Source organism: Schistocerca gregaria, chromosome 10 (assembly GCF_023897955.1).
Source record: "Schistocerca gregaria isolate iqSchGreg1 chromosome 10, iqSchGreg1.2, whole genome shotgun sequence".
Taxonomy (NCBI): Eukaryota; Metazoa; Arthropoda; class Insecta; order Orthoptera; family Acrididae; genus Schistocerca; species Schistocerca gregaria.
Genome location: NC_064929.1, coordinates 42,694,994 through 42,722,113, shown reverse-complemented (window position 1 = coordinate 42,722,113; position 27,120 = coordinate 42,694,994). Strand labels below are relative to the sequence as shown.

The window sequence follows — 27,120 nt, the reverse complement described above, 5'->3', positions numbered from 1 at the left end:
CAACTCAGTGCCTCGCTCTTTACTACTGTGTACCAATCTTGTCGTCCAACTGCAAAACACTGGCCACAACAAGTTTCCGCGTCTCCATTGCAATGCGCATACTACGAAACGTTCCCCAAACTTGGCACTCACCCTCGCAGCCGACTTTTCCGACTTTCCACGACGCTCACGCTAGTGACAGCATTATTTATAGTTCGACGTCGCGCCAAAGCGAATGAGCACATTCCGCCTACGGCTTAGGCCGCCCTCCTAGTGTGGCTGCTCGGTGTCTGCAGGCAGCGAGGGTCTGCAAGCTTCCTGTGTTCGCACCTATGTCACCTGTGCTTGCTTGTCAGAGACAGACTATCGCAAAACATACAACTCACTCCATGAATTGATTGCTACGGCATCTGTTATCAGCAGTCACAACTAGCAACACCAGTAGCAGCTGACTGCACGCAAAGAATAGGAATGTGCAGTGGGATTTACGTGAACTCGGCGCAAGGCAGATCTTTCCGACATAGGCTTGAGAATCTTACGGGAACACTTGTACTGTTTCTAAATTAAGTGTAGGCGTGTGAGGAGGGTGCTTCCTGCGCACTAATAACAGCACGCTTGTCAATTGTGGATGCTAATCATTCGCTTGTATCTTCCTAGACACATCTGCTGGTTGTGAATTATTCCTCTTGCATGGCAAGGTGCGCATGTAGGTGTGTTAAAAATTCTGGAGGCACTGGGTATTGATCCCAGTACCTCTCGCATACTAAGCGAGCGCTCTACCATCTGAGCTACGCCCGCCCCCCCGAAGACTAATGGTGCTACATACAGCCATATAGACGACACAGACCCTTGCACTCCCATTATTCAGCAGACAAACACTACTCTCTATGTATCCGTTAGGGTGTCTTTCAGGTTTCGTACATTCTGTATCGAATCGTAGTTGGCCACAATGAAAGTGGCACGTATAACGTCGAGAATGGAATTCGGACACCGCTTTGAGTAAGACCAACGTGTTCTCCACCGTCTAGACTTCAATGAGGTTAAGCCGCGATACCTAAGACAGATCTGCACTCGATGACACCTCGATAACAGCCGGTCCCCACACTTACATCTTGCTCTCCTTACGTCAGTATACATCATATCAGTCTGTGACGCTGGCTTTGCAACATCTTGCGTGCCTTTAGGTTCGCCGCGACCAACACTTACCATGCACTGACCACAAAAAATGGAGGCGCCGCGGCTTGAACCCTGGACCTTTCACATGCCAAGCGAACGCTCTACCAACTGAGCTACGCCCAATGCACGACCAAACTGCGCTATTCCCCATTCTTTGCGACTCAGATGCGCACGGACACGATGGTTGGTTGGTTTGTAGCGGTGAAGAGAGCAGAGTACAAAGGCGCGGACCCGTTCATATACACAAAAGTTCCAAGTAGTTTCGATCCTCTGGTATTACAAATGCAAATTCCGTCTGTTTTTAACGTCTTAAATTGAAAGAGCCGTCACAAATTGCTCCGTTTACACTCCTTGTCGACAATCATACAGCACCTGAGGTAACATACACATCTCGAGCCCCATTGTGCACTCCATTATTCATGCCAACTCAGTGCCTCGCTCTTTACTACTGTGTACCAATCTTGTCGTCCAACTGCAAAACACTGGGCCACAACAAGTTTCCGCGTCTCCATTGCAATGCACATCCTACGAAACGTTCCCCAAACTTGGCACTCACCCTCGCAGCCGACTTTTCCGACTTTCCACGACGCTCACGCTAGTGACAGCATTATTTATAGTTCGACGTCGCGCCAAAGCGAATGAGCACATTTCGCCTACGGCTTAGGCCGCCCTCCTAGTGTGGCTGCTCGGTGTCTGCAGGCAGCGAGGGTCTGCAAGCTTCCTGTGTTCGCACCTATGTCACCTGTGCTTGCTTGTCAGAGACAGACTATCGCAAAACATACAACTCACTCCACGAATTGATTGCTACGGCATCTGTTATCAGCAGTCACAACTAGCAACACCAGTAGCAGCTGACTGCACGCAAAGAATAGGAATGTGCAGTGGGATTTACGTGAACTCGGCGCAAGGCAGATCTTTCCGACATAGGCTTGAGAATCTTACGGGAACACTTGTACTGTTTCTAAATTAAGTGTAGGCGTGTGAGGAGGGTGCTTCCTGCGCACTAATAACAGCACGCTTGTCAATTGAGGATGCTAATCATTCGCTTGTATCTTCCTAGACACATCTGCTGGTTGTGAATTATTCCTCTTGCATGGCAAGGTGCGCATGTAGGTGTGTTAAAAATTCTGGAGGCACTGGGTATTGATCCCAGTACCTCTCGCATACTAAGCGAGCGCTCTACCATCTGAGCTACGCCCGCCCCCCCGAAGACTAATGGTGCTACATACAGCCATATAGACGACACAGACCCTTGCACTCCCATTATTCAGCAGACAAACACTACTCTCTATGTATCCGTTAGGGTGTCTTTCAGGTTTCGTGCATTCTGTATCGAATCGTAGTTGGCCACAATGAAAGTGGCACGTATAACGTCGAAAATAGAATTCGGACACCGCTCTGAGTAAGACCAACGTGTTGTCCACCCTCTAGAGTTCAATGAGGTTAAGCCGCGATACCTAAGACAGATCTGCACTCGATGACACCTCGATAACAGCCGCTCCCCACACTTACATCTTGCTCTCCTTACGTCAGTATACATCATATCAGTCTGTGACGCTGGCTTTGCAACATCTTGCGTGCCTTTAGGTTCGCCGCGACCAACACTTACCATGCACTGACCACAAAAAATGGATGTGCCGCGGCTTGAACCCTGGACCTTTCACATGCCAAGCGAACGCTCTACCAACTGAGCTACGCCCCATGCACGACCAAACTGCGCTATTCCTAATTCTTTGCGACTCAGATGCGCACGGACACGATGGTTGGTTGGTTTGTAGCGGTGAAGGGAGCAGAGTACAAAGGCGCGGACCCGTTCATATACACAAAAGTTCCAAGTAGTTTCGATGCTCTGGTATTACAAATGCAAATTCCGTCTGTTTTTAACGTCTTAAATTGAAAGAGCCGTCACAAATTGCTCCGTTTTCACTCCTTGTCGACAATCATACAGCACCTGAGGTAACAAACATATCTCGAGCCCCATTGTGCACTCCATTATTCATGCCAACTCAGTGCCTCGCTCTTTACTACTGTGTACCAATCTTGTCGTCCAACTGCAAAACACTGGGCCACAACAAGTTTCCGCGTCTCCATTGCAATGCGCATACTACGAAACGTTCCCCAAACTTGGCACTCACCCTCGCAGCCGACTTTTCCGACTTTCCACGACGCTCACGCTACTGACAGCATTATTTATAGTTCGACGTCGCGCCAAAGCGAATGAGCACATTTCGCCTACGGCTTAGGCCTCCCTCCTAGTGTGGCTGCTCGGTGTCTGCAGGCAGCGAGGGTCTGCAAGCTTCCTGTGTTCGCACCTATGTCACCTGTGCTTGCTTGTCACAGACAGACTATCGCAAAACATACAACTCACTCCATGAATTGATTGCTACGGCATCTGTTATCAGCAGTCACAACTAGCAACACCAGCAGCAGCTGACTGCACGCAAAGAATAGGAATGTGCAGTGGGATTTACGTGAACTCGGCGCAAGGCAGATCTTTCCGACATAGGCTTGAGAATCTTACGGGAACACTTGTACTGTTTCTAAATTAAGTGAAGGCGTGGGAGGAGGGTGCTTCCTGCGCACTAATAACAGCACGCTTGTCAATTGTGGATGCTAATCATTCGCTTGTATCTTCCTAGACACATCTGCTGGTTGTGAATTATTCCTCTTGCATGGCAAGGTGCGCATATAGGTGTGTTAAAAATTCTGGAGGCACTGGGTATTGATCCCAGTACCTCTCGCATACTAAGCGAGCGCTCTACCATCTGAGCTACGCCCGCCCCCCCGAAGACTAATGGTGCTACATACAGCCATATAGACGACACAGACCCTTGCACTCCCATTATTCAGCAGACAAACACTACTCTCTATGTATCCGTTAGGGTGTCTTTCAGGTTTCGTGCATTCTGTATCGAATCGTAGTTGGCCACAATGAAAGTGGCACGTATAACGTCGAAAATAGAATTCGGACACCGCTCTGAGTAAGACCAACGTGTTGTCCACCCTCTAGACTTCAATGAGGTTAAGCCGCGATACCTAAGACAGATCTGCACTCGATGACACCTCGATAACAGCCGCTCCCCACACTTACATCTTGCTCTCCTTACGTCAGTATACATCATTTCAGTCTGTGACGCTGGCTTTGCAACATCTTGCGTGCCTTTAGGTTCGCCGCGACCAACACTTACCATGCACTGACCACAAAAAATGGAAGCGCCGCGGCTTGAACCCTGGACCTTTCACATGCCAAGCGAACGCTCTACCAACTGAGCTACGCCCCATGCACGACCAAACTGCGCTATTCCCCATTCTTTGCGACTCAGATGCGCACGGACACGATTGTTGGTTGGTTTGTAGCGGTGAAGGGAGCAGAGTACAAAGGCGCGGACCCGTTCATATACACAAAAGTGCCAAGTAGTTTCGATGCTCTGGTATTACAAATGCAAATTCCGTCTGTTTTTAACGTCTTAAATTGAAAGAGCCGTCACAAATTGCTCCGTTTTCACTCCTTGTCGACAATCATACAGCACCTGAAGTAACAAACACATCTCGAGCCCCATTGTGCACTCCATTATTCATGCCAACTCAGTGCCTCGCCCTTTACTACTGTGTACCAATCTTGTCGTCCAACTGCAAAACACTGGGCCACAACAAGTTTCCGCGTCTCCATTGCAATGCGCATACTACGAAACGTTCCCCAAACTTGGCACTCACCCTCGCAGCCGACTTTTCCGAATTTCCACGACGCTCACGCTAGTGACAGCATTATTTATAGTTCGACGTCGCGCCAAAGCGAATGAGCACATTTCGCCTACGGCTTAGGCCGCCCTCCTAGTGTGGCTGCTCGGTGTCTGCAGGCAGCGAGGGTCTGCAAGCTTCCTGTGTTCGCACCTATGTCACCTGTGCTTGCTTGTCAGAGACAGACTATCGCAAAACATACAACTCACTCCATGAATTGATTGCTACGGCATCTGTTATCAGCAGTCACAACTAGCAACACCAGTAGCAGCTGACTGCACGCTAAGAATAGGAATGTGCAGTGGGATTTACGTGAACTCGGCGCAAGGCAGATCTTTCCGACATAGGCTTGAGAATCTTACGGGAACACTTGTACTGTTTCTAAATTAAGTGTAGGCGTGGGAGGAGGGAGCTTCCTGCGCACTAATAACAGCACGCTTGTCAATTGTGGATGCTAATCATTCGCTTGTATCTTCCTAGACACATCTGCTGGTTGTGAATTATTCCTCTTGCATGGCAAGGTGCGCATATAGGTGTGTTAAAAATTCTGGAGGCACTGGGTATTGATCCCAGTACCTCTCGCATACTAAGCGAGCGCTCTACCATCTGAGCTACGCCCGCCCCCCCGAAGACTAATGGTGCTACATACAGGGATATAGACGACACAGACCCTTGCACTCCCATTATTCAGCAGACAAACACTACTCTCTATGTATCCGTTAGGGTGTCTTTCAGGTTTCGTGCATTCTGTATCGAATCGTAGTTGGCCACAATGAAAGTGGCACGTATAACGTCGAAAATAGAATTCGGACACCGCTCTGAGTAAGACCAACGTGTTGTCCACCCTCTAGACTTCAATGAGGTTAAGCCGCGATACCTAAGAGAGATCTGCACTCGATGACACCTCGATAACAGCCGCTCCCCACACTTACATCTTGCTCTCCTTACGTCAGTATACATCATTTCAGTCTGTGACGCTGGCTTTGCAACATCTTGCGTGCCTTTAGGTTCGCCGCGACCAACACTTACCATGCACTGACCACAAAAAATGGAGGCGCAGCGGCTTGAACCCTGGACCTTTCACATGCCAAGCGAACGCTCTACCAACTGAGCTACGCCCCATGCTCGTCCAAACTGCGCTATTCCCCATTCTTTGCGACTCAGATGCGCACGGACACGATGGTTGGTTGGTTTGTAGCGGTGAAGGGAGCAGAGTACAAAGGCGCGGACCCGTTCATATACACAAAAGTTCCAAGTAGTTTCGATGCTCTGGTATTACAAATGCAAATTCCGTCTGTTTTTAACGTCTTAAATTGAAAGAGCCGTCACAAATTGCTCCGTTTTCACTCCTTGTCGACAATCATACAGCACCTGAAGTAACAAACACATCTCGAGCCCCATTGTGCACTCCATTATTCATGCCAACTCAGTGCCTCGCCCTTTACTACTGTGTACCAATCTTGTCGTCCAACTGCAAAACACTGGGCCACAACAAGTTTCCGCGTCTCCATTGCAATGCGCATACTACGAAACGTTCCCCAAACTTGGCACTCACCCTCGCAGCCGACTTTTCCGAATTTCCACGACGCTCACGCTAGTGACAGCATTATTTATAGTTCGACGTCGCGCCAAAGCGAATGAGCACATTTCGCCTACGGCTTAGGCCGCCCTCCTAGTGTGGCTGCTCGGTGTCTGCAGGCAGCGAGGGTCTGCAAGCTTCCTGTGTTCGCACCTATGTCACCTGTGCTTGCTTGTCAGAGACAGACTATCGCAAAACATACAACTCACTCCATGAATTGATTGCTACGGCATCTGTTATCAGCAGTCACAACTAGCAACACCAGTAGCAGCTGACTGCACGCTAAGAATAGGAATGTGCAGTGGGATTTACGTGAACTCGGCGCAAGGCAGATCTTTCCGACATAGGCTTGAGAATCTTACGGGAACACTTGTACTGTTTCTAAATTAAGTGTAGGCGTGGGAGGAGGGTGCTTCCTGCGCACTAATAACAGCACGCTTGTCAATTGTGGATGCTAATCATTCGCTTGTATCTTCCTAGACACATCTGCTGGTTGTGAATTATTCCTCTTGCATGGCAAGGTGCGCATGTAGGAGTGTTAAAAATTCTGGAGGCACTGGGTATTGATCCCAGTACCTCTCGCATACTAAGCGAGCGCTCTACCATCTGAGGTACGCCCGCCCCCCCGAAGACTAATGGTGCTACATACAGCCATATAGACGACACAGACCCTTGCACTCCCATTATTCAGCAGACAAACACTACTCTCTATGTATCCGTTAGGGTGTCTTTCAGGTTTCGTGCAGTCTGTATCGAATCGTAGTTGGCCACAATGAAAGTGGCACACATAACGTCGAAAATAGAATTCGGACACCGCTCTGAGTAAGACCAACGTGTTGTCCACCCTCTAGACTTCAATGAGGTTAAGCCGCGATACCTAAGACAGATCTGCACTCGATGACACCTCGATAACAGCCGCTCCCCACACTTACATCTTGCTCTCCTTACGTCAGTATACATCATATCAGTCTGTGACGCTGGCTTTGCCACATCTTGCGTGCCTTTAGGTTCGCCGCGACCAACACTTACCATGCACTGACCACAAAAAATGGAGGCGCAGCGGCTTGAACCCTGGACCTTTCACATGCCAAGCGAACGCTCTACCAACTGAGCTACGCCCCATGCACGAGCAAACTGCGCTATTCCCCATTCTTTGCGACTCAGATGCGCACGGACACGATGGTTGGTTGGTTTGTAGCGGTGAAGGGAGCAGAGTACAAAGGCGCGGACCCGTTCATATACACAAAAGTTCCAAGTAGTTTCGATGCTCTGGTATTACAAATGCAAATTCCGTCTGTTTTTAACGTCTTAAATTGAAAGAGCCGTCACAAATTGCTCCGTTTTCACTCCTTGTCGACAATCATACAGCACCTGAGGTAACAAACACATCTCGAGCCCCATTGTGCACTCCATTATTCATGCCAACTCAGTGCCTCGCTCTTTACTACTGTGTACCAATCTTGTCGTCCAACTGCAAAACACTGGGCCACAACAAGTTTCCGCGTCTCCATTGCAATGCGCATACTACGAAACGTTCCCCAAACTTGGCACTCACCCTCGCAGCCGACTTTTCCGACTTTCCATGACGCTCACGCAACGCTCACGCTAGTGACAGCATTATTTATAGTTCGACGTCGCGCCAAAGCGAATGAGCACATTTCGCCTACGGCTTAGGCCGCCCTCCTAGTGTGGCTGCTCGGTGTCTGCAGGCAGCGAGGGTCTGCAAGCTTCCTGTGTTCGCACCTATGTCACCTGTGCTTGCTTGTCAGAGACAGACTATCGCAAAACATACAACTCACTCCATGAATTGATTGCTACGGCATCTGTTATCAGCAGTCACAACTAGCAACACCAGTAGCAGCTGACTGCACGCAAAGAATAGGAATGTGCAGTGGGATTTACGTGAACTCGGCGCAAGGCAGATCTTTCCGACATAGGCTTGAGAATCTTACGGGAACACTTGTACTGTTTCTAAATTAAGTGTAGGCGTGGGAGGAGGGTGCTTCCTGCGCACTAATAACAGCACGCTTGTCAATTGTGGATGCTAATCATTCGCTTGTATCTTCCTAGACACATCTGCTGGTTGTGAATTATTCCTCTTGCATGGCAAGGTGCGCATGTAGGAGTGTTAAAAATTCTGGAGGCACTGGATATTGATCCCAGTACCTCTCGCATACTAAGCGAGCGCTCTACCATCTGAGCTACGCCCGCCCCCCCGAAGACTAATGGTGCTACATACAGCCATATAGACGACACAGACCCTTGCACTCCCATTATTCAGCTGACAAACACTCTATGTATCCGTTAGGGTGTCTTTCAGGTTTCGTGCATTCTGTATCGAATCGTAGTTGGCCACAATGAAAGTGGCACGTATAACGTCGAAAATAGAATTCGGACACCGCTCTGAGTAAGACCAACGTGTTGTCCACCCTCTAGACTTCAATGAGGTTAAGCCGCGATACCTAAGACAGATCTGCACTCGATGACACCTCGATACCAGCCGGTCCCCACACTTACATCTTGCTCTCCTTACGTCAGTATACATCATATCAGTCTGTGACGCTGGCTTTGCAACATCTTGCGTGCCTTTAGGTTCGCCGCGACCAACACTTACCATGCACTGACCACAAAAAATGGACGCGCCGCAGCTTGAACCCTGGACCTTTCACATGCCAAGCGAACGCTCTACCAACTGAGCTACGCCCCATGCACGACCAAACTGCGCTATTCCCCATTCTTTGCGACTCAGATGCGCACGGACACGATAGTTGGTTGGTTTGTAGCGGTGAAGGGAGCACAGTACAAAGGCGCGGACCCGTTCATATACACAAAAGTTCCAAGTAGTTTCGATGCTCTGGTATTACAAATGCAAATTCCGTCTGTTTTTAACGTCTTAAATTGAAAGAGCCGTCACAAATTGCTCCGTTTTCACTCCTTGTCGACAATCATACAGCACCTGAGGTAACAAACACATCTCGAGCCCCATTGTGCACTCCATTATTCATGCCAACTCAGTGCCTCGCTCTTTACTACTGTGTACCAATCTTGTCGTCCAACTGCAAAACACTGGGCCACAACAAGTTTCCGCGTCTCCATTGCAATGCGCATACTACGAAACGTTCCCCAAACTTGGCACTCACCCTCGCAGCCGACTTTTCCGACTTTCCACGAAGCTCACGCAACGCTCACGCTAGTGACAGCATTATTTATAATTCGACGTCGCGCCAAAGCGAATGAGCACATTTCGCCTATGGCTTAGGCCGCCCTCCTAGTGTGGCTGCTCGGTGTCTGCAGGCAGCGAGGGTCTGCAAGCTTCCTGTGTTAGCACCTATGTCACCTGTGCTTGCTTGTCACAGACAGACTATCGCAAAACATACAACTCACTCCATGAATTGATTGCTACGGCAACTGTTATCAGCAGTCACAACTAGCAACACCAGTAGCAGCTGACTGCACGCAAAGAATAGGAATGTGCAGTGGGGTTTACGTGAACTCGGCGCAAGGCAGATCTTTCCGACATAGGCTTGAGAATCTTACGGGAACACTTGTACTGTTTCTAAATTAAGTGAAGGCGTGGGAGGAGGGTGCTTCCTGCGCACTAATAACAGCACGCTTGTCAATTGTGGATGCTAATCATTCGCTTGTATCTTCCTAGACACATCTGCTGGCTGTGAATTATTCCACTTGCATGGCAAGGTGTGCATGTAGGTGTGTTAAAAATTCTGGAGGCACCGGGTATTGATCCCAGTACCTCCCGCATACTAAGCGAGCGCTCTACCATCTGAGCTACGCCCACCCCCCCGAAGACTAATGGTGCTACATACAGCCATATAGACGACACAGACCCTTGCACTCCCATTATTCAGCAGACAAACACTACTCTCTATGTATCCGTTAGGGTGTCTTTCAGGTTTCGTGCATTCTGTATCGAATCGTAGTTGGCCACAATGAAAGTGGCACGTATAACGTCGAAAATAGAATTCGGACACCGCTCTGAGTAAAACCAACGTGTTGTCCACCCTCTAGACTTCAATGAGGTTAAGCCGCGATACCTAAGACAGATCTGCACTCGATGACACCTCGATAACAGCCGGTCCCCACACTTACATCTTGCTCTCCTTACGTCAGTATACATCATATCAGTCTGTGACGCTGGCTTTGCAACATCTTGCGTGCCTTTAGGTTCGCCGCGACCAACACTTACCATGCACTGACCACAAAAAATGGAGGCGCCGCGGCTTGAAGCCTGGACCTTTCACACGCCAAGCGAACGCTCTACCAACTGAGCTACGCCCCATGCACGACCAAACTGCGCTATTCCCCATTCTTTGCGACTCAGATGCGCAAGGACACGATGGTTGGTTGGTTTGTAGCGGTGAAGGGAGCAGAGTACAAAGGCGCGGACCCGTTCATATACACAAAAGTTCCAAGTAGTTTCGATGCTCTGGTATTACAAATGCAAATTCCGTCTGTTTTTAACGTCTTAAATTGAAAGAGCCGTCACAAATTGCTCCGTTTTCACTCCTTGTCGACAATCATACAGCACCTGAGGTAACAAACACATCTCGAGCCCCATTGTGCACTCCATTATTCATGCCAACTCAGTGCCTCGCTCTTTACTACTGTGTACCAATCTTGTCGTCCAACTGCAAAACACTGGGCCACTACAAGTTTCCGCGTCTCCATTGCAATGCGCATACTACGAAACGTACCATAAACTTGGCACTCACCCTCGCAGCCGACTTTTCCGACTTTCCACGAAGCTCACGCAACGCTCACGCTAGTGACAGCATTATTTATAGTTCGACGTCGCGCCAAAGCGAATGAGCACATTTCGCCTACGGCTTAGGCCGCCCTCCTAGTGTGGCTGCTCGGTGTCTGCAGGCAGCGAGGGTCTGCAAGCTTCCTGTGTTCGCACCTATGTCACCTGCGCTTGCTTGTCAGAGACAGACTATCACAAAACATACAACTCACTCCATCAATTGATTGCTACGGCAACTGTTATCAGCAGTCACAACTAGCAACACCAGTAGCAGCTGACTGCACGCAAAGAATAGGAATGTGCAGTGGGATTTACGTGAACTCGGCGCAAGGCAGATCTTTCCGACATAGGCTTGAGACTCTTACGGGAACACTTGTACTGTTTCTAAATTAAGTGAAGGCGTGGGAGGAGGGTGCTTCCTGCGCACTAATAACAGCACGCTTGTCAATTGTGGATGCTAATCATTCGCTTGTATCTTCCTAGACACATCTGCTGGTTGTGAATTATTCCTCTTGCATGGCAAGGTGCGCATGTAGGTGTGTTAAAAATTCTGCAGGCACTGGGTATTGATCCCAGTACCTCTCGCATACTAAGCGAGCGCTCTACCATCTGAGCTACGCCCGCCGCCCCGAAGACTACTGGTGCTACATACAGCCATATAGACGACACAGACCCTTGCACTCCCATTATTCAGCAGACAAACACTACTCTCTATGTATCCGTTAGGGTGTCTTTCAGGTTTCGTGCATTCTGTATCGAATCGTAGTTGGCCACAATGAAAGTGGCACGTATAACGTCGAAAATAGAATTCGGACACCGCTCTGAGTAAGACCAACGTGTTGTCCACCCTCTAGACTTCAATGAGGTTAAGCCGCGATACCTAAGACACATCTGCACTCGATGACACCTCGATAACAGCCGGTCCCCACACTTACATCTTGCTCTACTTACGTCAGTATACATCATATCAGTCTGTGACGCTGGCTTTGCAACATCTTGCGTGCCTTTAGGTTCGCCGCGACCAACACTTACCATGCACTGACCACAAAAAATGGAGGCGCCGCGTCTTGAACCCTGGACCTTTCACACGCCAAGCGAACGCTCTACCAACTGAGCTACGCCCCATGCACGAGCAAACTGCGCTACTCCCTATTCTTTGCGACTCAGATGCGCACGGACACGATGGTTGGTTGGTTTGTAGCGGTGAAGGGAGCAGAGTACAAAGGCGCGGACCCGTTCATATACACAAAAGTTCCAAGTAGTTTCGATGCTCTGGTATTACAAATGCAAATTCCGTCTGTTTTTAACGTCTTAAATTGAAAGTGCCGTCACAAATTGCTCCGTTTTCACTCCTTGTCGACAATCATACAGCACCTGAGGTAACAAACACATCTCGAGCCCCATTGTGCACTCCATTATTCATGCCAACTCAGTGCCTCGCTCTTTACTACTGTGTACCATTCTTGTCGTCCAACTGCAAAACACTGGGCCACTACAAGTTTCCGCGTCTCCATTGCAATGCGCATACTACGAAACGTACCATAAACTTGGCACTCACCCTCGCAGCCGACTTTTCCGACTTTCCACGAAGCTCACGCAACGCTCTCGCTAGTGACAGCATTATTTATAGTTCGACGTCGCGCCAAAGCGAATGAGCACATTTCGCCTACGGCTTAGGCCGCCCTCCTAGTGTGGCTGCTCGGTGTCTGCAGGCAGCGAGGGTCTGCAAGCTTCCTGTGTTCGCACCTATGTCACCTGTGCTTGCTTGTCAGAGACAGACTATCGCAAAACATACAACTCACTCCATCAATTGATTGCTACGGCAACTGTTATCAGCAGTCACAACTAGCAACACCAGTAGCAGCTGACTGCACGCAAAGAATAGGAATGTGCAGTGGGGTTTACGTGAACTCGGCGCAAGGCAGATCATTCCGACATAGGCTTGAGAATCTTACGGGAACACTTGTACTGTTTCTAAATTAAGTGAAGGCGTGGGAGGAGGGTGCTTCCTGCGCACTAATAACAGCACGCTTGTCAATTGTGGATGCTAATCATTCGCTTGTATCTTCCTAGACACATCTGCTGGCTGTGAATTAATCCACCTGCATGGCAAGGTGTGCATGTAGGTGTGTTAAAAATTCTGGAGGCACCGGGTATTGATCCCAGTACCTCCCGCATACTAAGCGACCGCTCTACCATCTGAGCTACGCCCACCCCCCCGAAGACTAATGGTGCTACATACTGCCATATAGACGACACAGACCCTTGCACTCCCATTATTCAGCAGACAAACACTACTCTCTATGTATCCGTTAGGGTGTCTTTCAGGTTTCGTGCATTCTGTATCGAATCGTAGTTGGCCACAATGAAAGTGGCACGTATAACGTCGAAAATAGAATTCGGACACCGCTCTGAGTAAGACCAACGTGTTGTCCACCCTCTAGACTTCAATGAGGTTAAGCCGCGATACCTAAGACAGATCTGCACTCGATGACACCTCGATAACAGCCGGTCCCCACACTTACATCTTGCTCTCCTTACGTCAGTATACATCATATCAGTCTGTGACGCTGGCCTTGCAACATCTTGCGTGCCTTTAGGTTCGCCGCGACCAACACTTACCATGCACTGACCACAAAAAATGGAGGCCCCGCGGCTTGAAGCCTGGACCTTTCACACGCCAAGCGAACGCTCTACCAACTGAGCTACGCCCCATGCACGACCAAACTGCGCTATTCCCCATTCTTTGCGACTCAGATGCGCAAGGACACGATGGTTGGTTGGTTTGTAGCGGTGAAGGGAGCAGAGTACAAAGGCGCGGACCCGTTCATATACACAAAAGTTCCAAGTAGTTTCGATGCTCTGGTATTACAAATGCAAATTCCGTCTGTTTTTAACGTCTTAAATTGAAAGAGCCGTCACAAATTGCTCCGTTTTCACTCCTTGTCGACAATCATACAGCACCTGAGGTAACAAACACATCTCGAGCCCCATTGTGCACTCCATTATTCATGCCAACTCAGTGCCTCGCTCTTTACTACTGTGTACCAATCTTGTCGTCCAACTGCAAAACACTGGGCCACTACAAGTTTCCGCGTCTCCATTGCAATGCGCATACTACGAAACGTACCATAAACTTGGCACTCACCCTCGCAGCCGACTTTTCCGACTTTCCACGAAGCTCACGCAACGCTCACGCTAGTGACAGCATTATTTATAGTTCGACGTCGCGCCAAAGCGAATGAGCACATTTCGCCTACGGCTTAGGCCGCCCTCCTAGTGTGGCTGCTCGGTGTCTGCAGGCAGCGAGGGTCTGCAAGCTTCCTGTGTTCGCACCTATGTCACCTGTGCTTGCTTGTCAGAGACAGACTATCGCAAAACATACAACTCACTCCATCAATTGATTGCTACGGCAACTGTTATCAGCAGTCACAACTAGCAACACCAGTAGCAGCTGACTGCACGCAAAGAATAGGAATGTGCAGTGGGATTTACGTGAACTCGGCGCAAGGCAGATATTTCCGACATAGGCTTGAGACACTTACGGGAACACTTGTACTGTTTCTAAATTAAGTGAAGGCGTGGGACTAGGGTGCTTCCTGCGCACTAATAACAGCACGCTTGTCAATTGTGGATGCTAATCATTCGCTTGTATCTTCCTAGACACATCTGCTGGTTGTGAATTATTCCTCTTGCATGGCAAGGTGCGCATGTAGGTGTGTTAAAATTTCTGGAGGCACTGGGTATTGATCCCAGTACCTCTCGCATACTAAGCGAGCGCTCTACCATCTGAGCTACGCCCGCCGCCCCGAAGACTAATGGTGCTACATACAGCCATATAGACGACACAGACCCTTGCACTCCCATTATTCAGCAGACAAACACTACTCTCTATGTATCCGTTAGGATGTCTTTCAGGTTTCGTGCATTCTGTATCGAATCGTAGTTGGCCACAATGAAAGTGGCACGTATAACGTCGAAAATAGAATTCGGACACCGCTCTGAGTAAGACCAACGTGTTGTCCACCCTCTAGACTTCAATGAGGTTAAGCCGCGATACCTAAGACACATCTGCACTCGATGACACCTCGATAACAGCCGGTCCCCACACTTACATCTTGCTCTCCTTACGTCAGTATACATCATATCAGTCTGTGACGCTGGCTTTGCAACATCTTGCGTGCCTTTAGGTTCGCCGCGACGAACACTTACCATGCACTGACCACAAAAAATGGAGGCCCCGCGGCTTGAACCCTGGAATTTCACATGCCAAGCGAACGCTCTACAAACTGAGCTACGCCCCATACACGACCAAACTGCGCTATTCCCCATTCTTTGCGACTCAGATGCGCACGGACACGATGCTTGGTTGGTTTGTAGCGGTGAAGGGAGCAGAGTACAAAGGCGCGGACCCGTTCATATACACAAAAGTTCCAAGTAGTTTCGATGCTCTGGTATTACAAATGCAAATTCCGTCTGTTTTTAACGTAATAAATTGAAAGAGCCGTCACAAATTGCTCCTTTTTCACTCCTTGTCGACAATCATACAGCACCTGAGGTAACAAACACATCTCGAGCCCCATTGTGCACTCCATTATTCATGCCAACTGAGTGCCTCGCTCTTTACTACTGTGTACCAATCTTGTCGTCCAACTGCGAAACACTGGGCCACAACAAGTTTACGCGTCTCCATTGCACTGCGCACACTACGAAACGCTCCCCAAACTTGGCACTCACCCTCGCAGCCGACTTTTCCGACTTTCCACGAAGCTCACGCAACGCTCACGCTAGTGACAGCATTATTTATAGTTCGACGTCGCGCCAAAGCGAATGAGCACATTTCGCCTACGGCTTAGGCCGCCCTCCTAGTGTGGCTGCTCGGTGTCTGCAGGCAGCGAGGGTCTGCAAGCTTCCTGTGTTCGCACCTATGTCACCTGTGCTTGCTTGTCAGAGACAGACTATCGCAAAACATACAACTCACTCCATGAACTGATTGCTACGGCAACTGTTATCAGCAGTCACAACTAGCAACACCAGTAGCAGCTGACTGCACGCAAAGAATAGGAATGTGCAGTGGGATTTACGTGAACTCGGCGCAAGGCAGATCTTTCCGACATAGGCTTGAGAATCTTACGGGAACACTTGTACTGTTTCTAAATTAAGTGAAGGCGTGGGAGGAGGGTGCTTCCTGCGCACTAATAACAGCACGCTTGTCAATTGTGGATGCTAATCATTCGCTTGTATCTTCCTAGACACATCTGCTGGTTGTGAATTATTCCTCTTGAATGGCAAGGTGCGCATGTAGGTGTGTTAAAAGTTCTGGAGGCACTGGGTATTGATCCCAGTACCTCTCGCATACTAAGCGAGCGCTCTACCATCTGAGCTACGCCCGCCCCCCCGAAGACTAATGGTGCTACATACAGCCATATAGACGACACAGACCCTTGCACTCCCATTATTCAGCAGACAAACACTACTCTCTATGTATCCGTTAGGGTGTCTTTCAGGTTTCGTTCATTCTGTATCGAATCGTAGTTGGCCACAATGAAAGTGGCACGTATAACGTCGAAAATAGAATTCGGACACCGCTCTGAGTAAGACCAACGTGTTGTCCACCCTCTAGACTTCAATGAGGTTAAGCCGCGATACCTAAGACAGATCTGCACTCGATGACACCTCGATAACAGCCGGTCCCCACACATACATCTTGCTCTCCTTACGTCAGTATACATCATATCAGTCTGTGACGCTGGCTTTGCAACATCTTGCGTGCCTTTAGGTTCGCCGCGACCAACACTTACCATGCACTGACCACAAAAAATGGAGGCCCCGCGGCTTGAACCCTGGACTTTCACATGCCAAGCGAACGCTCTACCAACTGAGCTACGCCCCATGCACGACCAAACTGCGCTATTCCCCATTCTTTGCGACTCAGATGCGCACGGACACGATGGTTGGTTGGTTTGTAGCGGTGAAGGGAGCAGAGTACAAAGGCGCGGACCCGTTCATATACACAAAAGTTCCAAGTAGTTTCGATGCTCTGGTATTACAAATGCAAATTCCGTCTGTTTTTAACGTCTTAAATTGAAAGAGCCGTCACAAATTGCTCCGTTTTCACTCCTTGTCGACAATCATACAGCACCTGAGGTAACAAACACATCTCGAGCCCCATTGTGCACTCCATTATTCATGCCAACTCAGTGCCTCGCTCTTTACTACTGTGTACCAATCTTGTCGTCCAACTGCAAAACACTGTGCCACAACAAGTTTCCGCGTCTCCATTTCAATGCGCATACTACGAAACGCACCATAAACTTGGCACTCACCCTCGCAGCCGACTTTTCCGACTTTCCACGAAGCTCACGCAACGCTCACGCTAGTGACAGCATTATTTATAGTTCGACGTCGCGCCAAAGCGAATGAGCACATTTCGCCAACGGCTTAGGCCGCCCTCCTAGTGTGGCTGCTCGGTGTCTGCAGGCAGCGAGGGTCTGCAAGCTTCCTGTGTTCGCACCTATGTCACCTGTGCTTGCTTGTCAGAGACAGACTATCGCAAAACATACAACTCACTCCATGAATTGATTGCTACGGCAACTGTTATCAGCAGTCACAACTAGCAACACCAGTAGCAGCTGACTGCACGCAAAGAATAGGAATGTGCAGTGAGGTTTACGTGAACTCGGCGCAAGGCAGATCTTTCCGACATAGGCTTGAGAATCTTACGGGAACACTTGTACTGTTTCTAAATTAAGTGAAGGCGTGGGAGGAGGGTGCTTCCTGCGCACTAATAACAGCACGCTTGTCAATTTTGGATGCTAATCATTCGCTTGTATCTTCCTAGACACATCTGCTGGTTCTGAATTATTTTTCTTGCATGGCAAGGTGCGCATGTAGGTGTGTTAAAAATTCTGGAGGCACTGGGTATTGATCCCAGTACCTCTCGCATACTAAGCGAGCGCTCTACCATCTGAGCTACGCCCGCCCCCCGAAGACTAATGGTGCTACATACAGCCATATAGACGACACAGACCCTTGCTCTCCCATTATTCAGCAGACAAACACTACTCTCTATGTATCCGTTAGGGTGTCTTTCAGGTTTCGTGCATTCTGTATCGAATCGTAGTTGGCCACAATGAAAGTGGCACGTATAACGTCGAAAACAGAATTCGGACACCGCTCTGAGTAAGACCAACGTGTTGTCCACCCTCTAGACTTCAATGAGGTTAAGCCGCGATACCTAAGACAGATCTGCACTCGATGACACCTCGATAACAGCCGGTCCCCACACTTACATCTTGCTCTCCTTACGTCAGTATACATCACATCAGTCTGTGACGCTGGCTTTGCAACATCTTGCGTGCCTTTAGGTTCGCCGCGACCAACACTTACCATGCACTGACCACAAAAAATGGAGGCGCCGCGGCTTGCAGCCTGGACGTTTCACACGCCAAGCGAACGCTCTACCAACTGAGCTACGCCCCATGCACGAGCAAACTGCGCTATTCCCCATTCTTTGCGACTCAGATGCGCAAGGACACGATGGTTGGTTGGTTTGTAGCGGTGAAGGGAGCAGAGTACAAAGGCGCGGACCCGTTCATATACACAAAAGTTCCAAGTAGTTTCGATGCTCTGGTATTACAAATGCAAATTCCGTCTGTTTTTAACGTCTTAAATTGAAAGACCCGTCACAAATTGCTCCGTTTTCACTCCTTGTCGACAATCATACAGCACCTGAGGTAACAAACACATCTCGAGCCCCATTGTGCACTCCATTATTCATGCCATCTCAGTGCCTCGCTCTTTACTACTGTGTACCAATCTTGTCGTCCAACTGCAAAACACTGGGCCACAACAAGTTTCCGCGTCTCCATTGCAATGCGCATACTACGAAACGTTCCATAAACTTGGCACTCACCCTCGCAGCCGACTTTTCCGACTTTCCACGAAGCTCACGCAACGCTCACGCTAGTGACAGCATTATTTATAGTTCGACGTCGCGCCAAAGCGAATGAGCACATTTCGCCTACGGCTTAGGCCGCCCTCCTAGTGTGGCTGCTCGGTGTCTGCAGGCAGCGAGGGTCTGCAAGCTTCCTGTGTTCGCACCTATGTCACCTGTGCTTGCTTGTCAGAGACAGACTATCGCAAAACATACAACTCACTCCATCAATTGATTGCTACGGCAACTGTTATCAGCAGTCACAACTAGCAACACCAGTAGCAGCTGACTGCACGCAAAGAATAGGAATGTGCAGTGGGATTTACGTGAACTCGGCGCAAGGCAGATCTTTCCGACATAGGCTTGAGAATCTTACGGGAACACTTGTACTGTTTCTAAATTAAGTGAAGGCGTGGGAGGAGGGTGCTTCCTGCGCACTAATAACAGCACGCTTGTCAATTGTGGATGCTAATCATTCGCTTGTATCTTCCTAGACACATCTGCTGGTTGTGAATTATTCCTCTTGCATGGCAAGGTGCGCATGTAGGTGTGTTAAAAGTTCTGGAGGCACTGGGTGTTGATCCCAGTACCTCTCGCATACTAAGCGAGCGCTCTACCATCTGAGCTACGCCCGCCCCCCCGAAGACTAATGGTGCTACATACAGCCATATAGACGACACAGACCCTTGCACTCCCATTATTCAGCAGACAAACACTACTCTCTATGTATCCGTTAGGGTGTCTTTCAGGTTTCGTGCATTCTGTATCGAATCGTAGTTGGCCACAATGAAAGTGGCACGTATAACGTCGAAAATAGAATTCGGACACCGCTCTGAGTAAGACCAACGTGTTGTCCACCCTCTAGACTTCAATGAGGTTAAGCCGCGATACCTAAGACAGATCTGCACTCGATGACACCTCGATAACAGCCGGTCCCCACACTTACATCTTGCTCTCCTTACGTCAGTATACATCATATCAGTCTGTGACGCTGGCTTTGCAACATCTTGCGTGCCTTTAGGTTCGCCGCGACCAACACTTACCATGCACTGACCACAAAAAATGGAGGCGCCGCGGCTTGCAGCCTGGACGTTTCACACGCCAAGCGAACGCTCTACCAACTGAGCTACGCCCCATGCACGACCAAACTGCGCTATTCCCCATTCTTTGCGACTCAGATGCGCAAGGACACGATGGTTGGTTGGTTTGTAGCGGTGAAGGGAGCAGAGTACAAAGGCGCGGACCCGTTCATATACACAAAAGTTCCAAGTAGTTTCGATGCTCTGGTATTACAAATGCAAATTCCGTCTGTTTTTAACGTCTTAAATTGAAAGAGCCGTCACAAATTGCTCCGTTTTCACTCCTTGTCGACAATCATACAGCACCTGAGGTAACAAACACATCTCGAGCCCCATTGTGCACTCCATTATTCATGCCATCTCAGTGCCTCGCTCTTTACTACTGTGTACCAATCTTGTCGTCCAACTGCAAAACACTGGGCCACAACAAGTTTCCGCGTCTCCATTGCAATGCGCATACTACGAAACGTTCCATAAACTTGGCACTCACCCTCGCAGCCGACTTTTCCGACTTTCCACGAAGCTCACGCAACGCTCACGCTAGTGACAGCATTATTTATAGTTCGACGTCGCGCCAAAGCGAATGAGCACATTTCGCCTACGGCTTAGGCCGCCCTCCTAGTGTGGCTGCTCGGTGTCTGCAGGCAGCGAGGGTCTGCAAGCTTCCTGTGTTCGCACCTATGTCACCTGTGCTTGCTTGTCAGAGACAGACTATCGCAAAACATACAACTCACTCCATGAATTGATTGCTACGGCAACTGTTATCAGCAGTCACAACTAGCAACACCAGTAGCAGCTGACTGCACGCAAAGAATAGGAATGTGCAGTGGGGTTTACGTGAACTCGGCGCAAGGCAGATCTTTCCGACATAGGCTTGAGAATCTTACGGGAACACTTGTACTGTTTCTAAATTAAGTGAAGGCGTGGGAGGAGGGTGCTTCCTGCGCACTAATAACAGCACGCTTGTCAATTGTGGATGCTAATCATTCGCTTGTATCTTCCTAGACACATCTGCTGGTTGTGAATTATTCCTCTTGCATGGCAAGGTGCGCATGTAGGTGTGTTAAAAGTTCTGGAGGCACTGGGTATTAATCCCAGTACCTCTCGCATACAAAGCGAGCGCTCTACCATCTGAGCTACGCCCGCCCCCTCGAAGACTAATGGTGCTACATACAGCCATATAGACGACACAGACCCTTGCACTCCCATTATTCAGCAGACAAACACTACTCTCTATGTATCCGTTAGGGTGTCTTTCAGGTTTCGTGCATTCTGTATCGAATCGTAGTTGGCCACAATGAAAGTGGCACGTATAACGTCGAAAATAGAATTCGGACACCGCTCTGAGTAAGACCAACGTGTTCTCCACCCTCTAGACTTCAATGAGGTTAAGCCGCGATACCTAAGACATATTTGCACTCGATGACACCTCGATAACAGCCGGTCCCCACACTTACATCTTGCTCTCCTTACGTCAGTATACATCATATCAGTCTGTGACGCTGGCTTTGCAACATCTTGCGTGCCTTTAGGTTCGCCGCGACCAACACTTACCATGCACTGACCACAAAAAATGGAGGCGCCGCGGCTTGCAGCCTGGACGTTTCACACGCCAAGCGAACGCTCTACCAACTGAGCTACGCCCCATGCACGAGCAAACTGCGCTATTCCCCATTCTTTGCGACTCAGATGCGCAAGGACACGATGGTTGGTTGGTTTGTAGCGGTGAAGGGAGCAGAGTACAAAGGCGCGGACCCGTTCATATACACAAAAGTTCCAAGTAGTTTCGATGCTCTGGTATTACAAATGCAAATTCCGTCTGTTTTTAACGTCTTAAATTGAAAGACCCGTCACAAATTGCTCCGTTTTCACTCCTTGTCGACAATCATACAGCACCTGAGGTAACAAACACATCTCGAGCCCCATTGTGCACTCCATTATTCATGCCATCTCAGTGCCTCGCTCTTTACTACTGTGTACCAATCTTGTCGTCCAACTGCAAAACACTGGGCCACAACAAGTTTCCGCGTCTCCATTGCAATGCGCATACTACGAAACGTTCCATAAACTTGGCACTCACCCTCGCAGCCGACTTTTCCGACTTTCCACGAAGCTCACGCAACGCTCACGCTAGTGACAGCATTATTTATAGTTCGACGTCGCGCCAAAGCGAATGAGCACATTTCGCCTACGGCTTAGGCCGCCCTCCTAGTGTAGCTGCTCGGTGTCTGCAGGCAGCGAGGGTCTGCAAGCTTTCTGTGTTCACACCTATGTCACCTGTTCTTGCTTGTCAGAGACAGACTACCGCCAAACATACAACTCACTCCATGAATTGATTGCTACGGCATCTGTTATCAGCAGTCACAACTAGCAACACCAGTAGCAGCTGACTGCACGCAAAGAATAGGAATGTGCAGTGGGATTTACGTGAACTCGGCGAAAGGCAGATCATTCCGACATAGACTTGAGAATCTTACGGGAACACTTGTACTGTTTCTAAATTAAGTGTAGGCGTGGGAGGAGGGTGCTTCCTGCGCACTAATAACACCACGCTTGTCAATTGTGGATGCTAATCATTCGCTTGTATCTTCCTAGACACATCTGCTGGTTGTGAATTATTCCTCTTGCATGGCAAGGTGCGCATGTAGGTGTGTTAAAAATTCTGGAGGCACTGGGTATTGATCCCAGTACCTCTCGCATACTAAGCGAGCGCTCTACCATCTGAGCTACGCCCGCCCCCCCGAAGACTAATGGTGCTACATACAGCCATATAGACGACACAGACCCTTGCACTCCCATTATTCAGCAGACAAACACTACTCTCTATGTATCCGTTAGGGTGTCTTTCAGGTTGCGTGCATTCTGTATCGAATCGTAGTTGGCCACAATGAAAGTGGCACGTATAACGTCGAAAATAGAATTCGGACACCGCTCTGAGTAAGACCAACGTGTTCTCCACCCTCTAGACTTCAATGAGGTTAAGCCGCGATACCTAAGACAGATCTGCACTCGATGACACCTCGATAACAGCCGGTCCCCACACTTACATCTTGCTCTCCTTACGTCAGTATACATCATATCAGTCTGTGACGCTGGCTTTGCAACATCTTGCGTGCCTTTTGGTTCGCCGCGACCAACACTTACCATGCACTGACCACAAAAAATGGAGGCGCCACGGCTTGAACCCTGGACCTTTCAAATGCCAAGCGAACGCTCTACCAACTGAGCTACGCCCCATGCACGACCAAAACTTCGCTATTCCCCATTCTTTGCGACTCAGATGCGCACGGACACGATGCTTGGTTGGTTTGTAGCGGTGAAGGGAGCAGAGTACAAAGGCGCGGACCCGTTCATATACACAAAAGTTCCAAGTAGTTTCGATGCTCTGGTATTACAAATGCAAATTCCGTCTGTTTTTAACGTCTTAAACTGAAAGAGCCGTCACAAATTGCTCCGTTTTCACTCCTTGTCGACAATCATACAGCACCTGAGGTAACAAACACATCTCGAGCCCCATTGTGCACTCCATTATTCATGCCAACTCAGTGCCTCGCTCTTTCCTACTGTGAACCAATCTTGTCGTCCAACTGCAAATCACTGGGCCACAACAAGTTTCCGCGTCTCCATTGCAATGCGCATACTACGAAACGTTCCCCAAACTTGGCACTCACCCTCGCAGCCGACTTTTCCGACTTTCCACGAAGCTCACGCAACGCTCACGCTAGTGACAGCATTATTTATAGTTCGACGTCGCGCCAAAGCGAATGAGCACATTTCGCCTACGGCTTAGGCCGCCCTCCTAGTGTGGCTGCTCGGTGTCTGCAGGCAGCGAGGGTCTGCAAGCTTCCTGTGTTCGCACCTATGTCACCTGTGCTTGCTTGTCAGAGACAGACTATCGCAAAACATACAACTCACTCCATGAATTGATTGCTACGGCATCTGTTATCAGCAGTCACAACTAGCAACACCAGTAGCAGCAGACTGCACGCAAAGAATAGGAATGTGCAGTGGGATTTACGTGAACTCGGCGCAAGGCAGATCTTTCCGACATAGGCTTCAGAATCTTACGGGAACACTTGTACTGTTTCTAAATTAAGTGTAGGCGTGGGAGGAGGGTGCTTCCTGCGCACTAATAACAGCACGCTTGTCAATTGTGGATGCTAATCATTCGCTTGTATCTTCCTAGACACATCTGCTGGTTGTGAATTATTCCTCTTGCATGGCAAGGTGCGCATGTAGGTGTGTTAAAAATTCTGGAGGCACTGGGTATTGATCCCAGTACCTCTCGCATACTAAACGAGCGCTCTACCACCTGAGCTACCCCCGCCCCCCCCGAAAACTAATGGTGCTACATACAGCCATATATACGACACAGACCCTTGCACTCCCATTATTCAGCAGACAAACACTACTCTCTATGTATCCGTTAGGGTGTCTTTCAGGTTTCGTGCATTCTGTATCGAATCGTAGTTGGCCACAATGAAAGTGGCACGTATAACGTCGAAAATAGAATTCGGACACCGCTCTGAGTAAGACCAACGTGTTGTCCACCCTCTAGACTTCAATGAGGTTAAGCCGCGATACCTAAGACTGATCTGCACTCGATGACACCTCGATAACAGCCGGTCCCCACACTTACATCTTGCTCTCCTTACGTCAGTATACATCATATCAGTCTGTGACGCTGGCTTTGCAACATCTTGCGTGCCTTTAGGTTCGCCGCGACCAACACTTACCATGCACTGACCACAAAAAATGGAGGCGCCGCGGTTTGAACCCCGGACCTTTCACATGCCAAGCGAACGCTCTACCAACTGAGCTACGCCCCATTCACGAGCAAACTGCGCTATTCCCCATTCTTTGCGACTCAGATGCGCACGGACACGATGGTTGGTTGGTTTGTAGCGGTGAAGGGAGCAGAGTACAAAGGCGCGGACCCGTTCATATACACAAAAGTTCCAAGTAGTTTCGATGCTCTGGTATTACAAATGCAAATTCCGTCTGTTTTTAACGTCTTAAACTGAAAGAGCCGTCAGAAATTGCTCCGTTTTCACTCCTTGTCGACAATCATACAGCACCTGAGGTAACAAACACATCTCGAGCCCCATTGTGCACTCCATTATTCATGCCAACTCAGTGCCTCGCTCTTTACTACTGTGTACCAATCTTGTCATCCAACTGCAAAACACTGGGCCACAACAAGTTTCCGCGTCTCCATTGCAATGCGCATACTACGAAACGTTCCCCAAACTTGGCACTCACCGTCGCAGAAGACTTTTCCGACTTTCCACGACGCTCACGCTAGTGACAGCATTATTTATAGTTCGACGTCGCGCCAAAGCGAATGAGCACATTTCGCCTACGGCTTAGGCCACCCTCCTAGTGTGGCTGCTCGGTGTCTGCAGGCAGCGAGGGTCTGCAAGCTTCCTGCGTTCGCACCTATGTCACCTGTGATTGCTTGTCAGAGACAGACTATCGCAAAACATACAACTCACTCCATGAATTGATTGCTACGGCATCTGTTATCAGCAGTCACAACTAGCAACACCAGTAGCAGCTGACTGCACGCAAAGAATAGGAATGTGCAGTGGGATTTACGTGAACTCGGCGCAAGGCAGATCTTTCCGACATAGGCTTGAGAATCTTACGGGAACACTTGTACTGTTTCTAAATTAAGTGTAGGCGTGGGAGGAGGGTGCTTCCTGCGCACTAATAACACCACGCTTGTCAATTGTGGATGCTAATCATTCGCTTGTATCTTCCTAGACACATCTGCTGGTTGTGAATTATTCCTCTTGCATGGCAAGGTGCGCATGTAGGTGTGTTAAAAATTCTGGAGGCACTGGGTATTGATCCCCGTACCTCTTGCATACTAAGCGAGCGCTCTACCATCTGAGCTACGCCCGCCCCCCCGAAGACTAATCGTGCTACATACAGCCATATAGACGACACAGACCCTTGCACTCCCATTATTCAGCAGACAAACACTACTCTCTATGTATCCGTTAGGGTGTCTTTCAGGTTTCGTGCATTCTGTATCGAATCGTAGTTGGCCACAATGAAAGTGGCACGTATAACGTCGAAAATAGAATTCGGACACCGCTCTGAGTAAGACCAACGTGTTGTCCTCTCTCTAGACTACAATGAGGTTAAGCCGCGATACCTAAGACAGATCTGCACTCGATGACACCTCGATAACAGCCGGTCCCCACACTTACATCTTGCTCTCCTTACGTCAGTATACATCATATCAGTCTGTGACGCTGGCTTTGCAACATCTTGCGTGCCTTTTGGTTCGCCGCGACCAACACTTACCATGCACTGATCACAAAAAATTGAGGCGCCGCGGCTTGAACCCAGGACCTTTCACATGCCAAGCGAACGCTCTACCAACTGAGCTACGCCCCATGCACGACCAAACTGCGCTATTCCCCATTCTTTGCGACTCAGATGCGCACGGACACGATGCTTGGTTGGTTTGTAGCGGTGAAGGGAGCAGAGTACAAAGGCGCGGACCCGTTCATATACACAAAAGTTCCAAGTAGTTTCGATGCTCTGGTATTACAAATGCAAATTCCGTCTGTTTTTAACGTCTTAAATTGAAAGAGCCGTCACAAAATGCTCCGTTTTCACTCCTTGTCGACAATCATACAGCACCTGAGGTAACAAACACATCTCGAGCCCCATTGTGCACTCCATTATTCATGCCAACTCAGTGCCTAGCTCTTTACTACTGTGTACCAATCTTGTCATCCAACTGCAAAACACTGGGCCACAACAAGTTTCCGCGTCTCCATTGCAATGCGCATACTACGAAACGTTCCCCAAACTTGGCACTCACCCTCGCAGCCGACTTTTCCGACTTTCCACG

General features: G+C 49.1%; 2 non-coding genes across 2 annotated transcripts; both read right to left on the bottom strand.

The window, feature by feature from the left end:
- Window positions 1–11,785: 11,785 nt before the first annotated feature.
- Window positions 11,786–11,858, bottom strand: Trnat-agu (transfer RNA threonine (anticodon AGU)). Its single transcript has one exon. It is a non-coding gene; the product is annotated as a tRNA-Thr (tRNA).
- Window positions 11,859–26,584: 14,726 nt separating this feature from the next.
- On the bottom strand, window positions 26,585–26,657 carry Trnaa-ggc (transfer RNA alanine (anticodon GGC)). The gene has a single exon. It is a non-coding gene; the product is annotated as a tRNA-Ala (tRNA).
- Window positions 26,658–27,120: the final 463 nt, after the last annotated feature.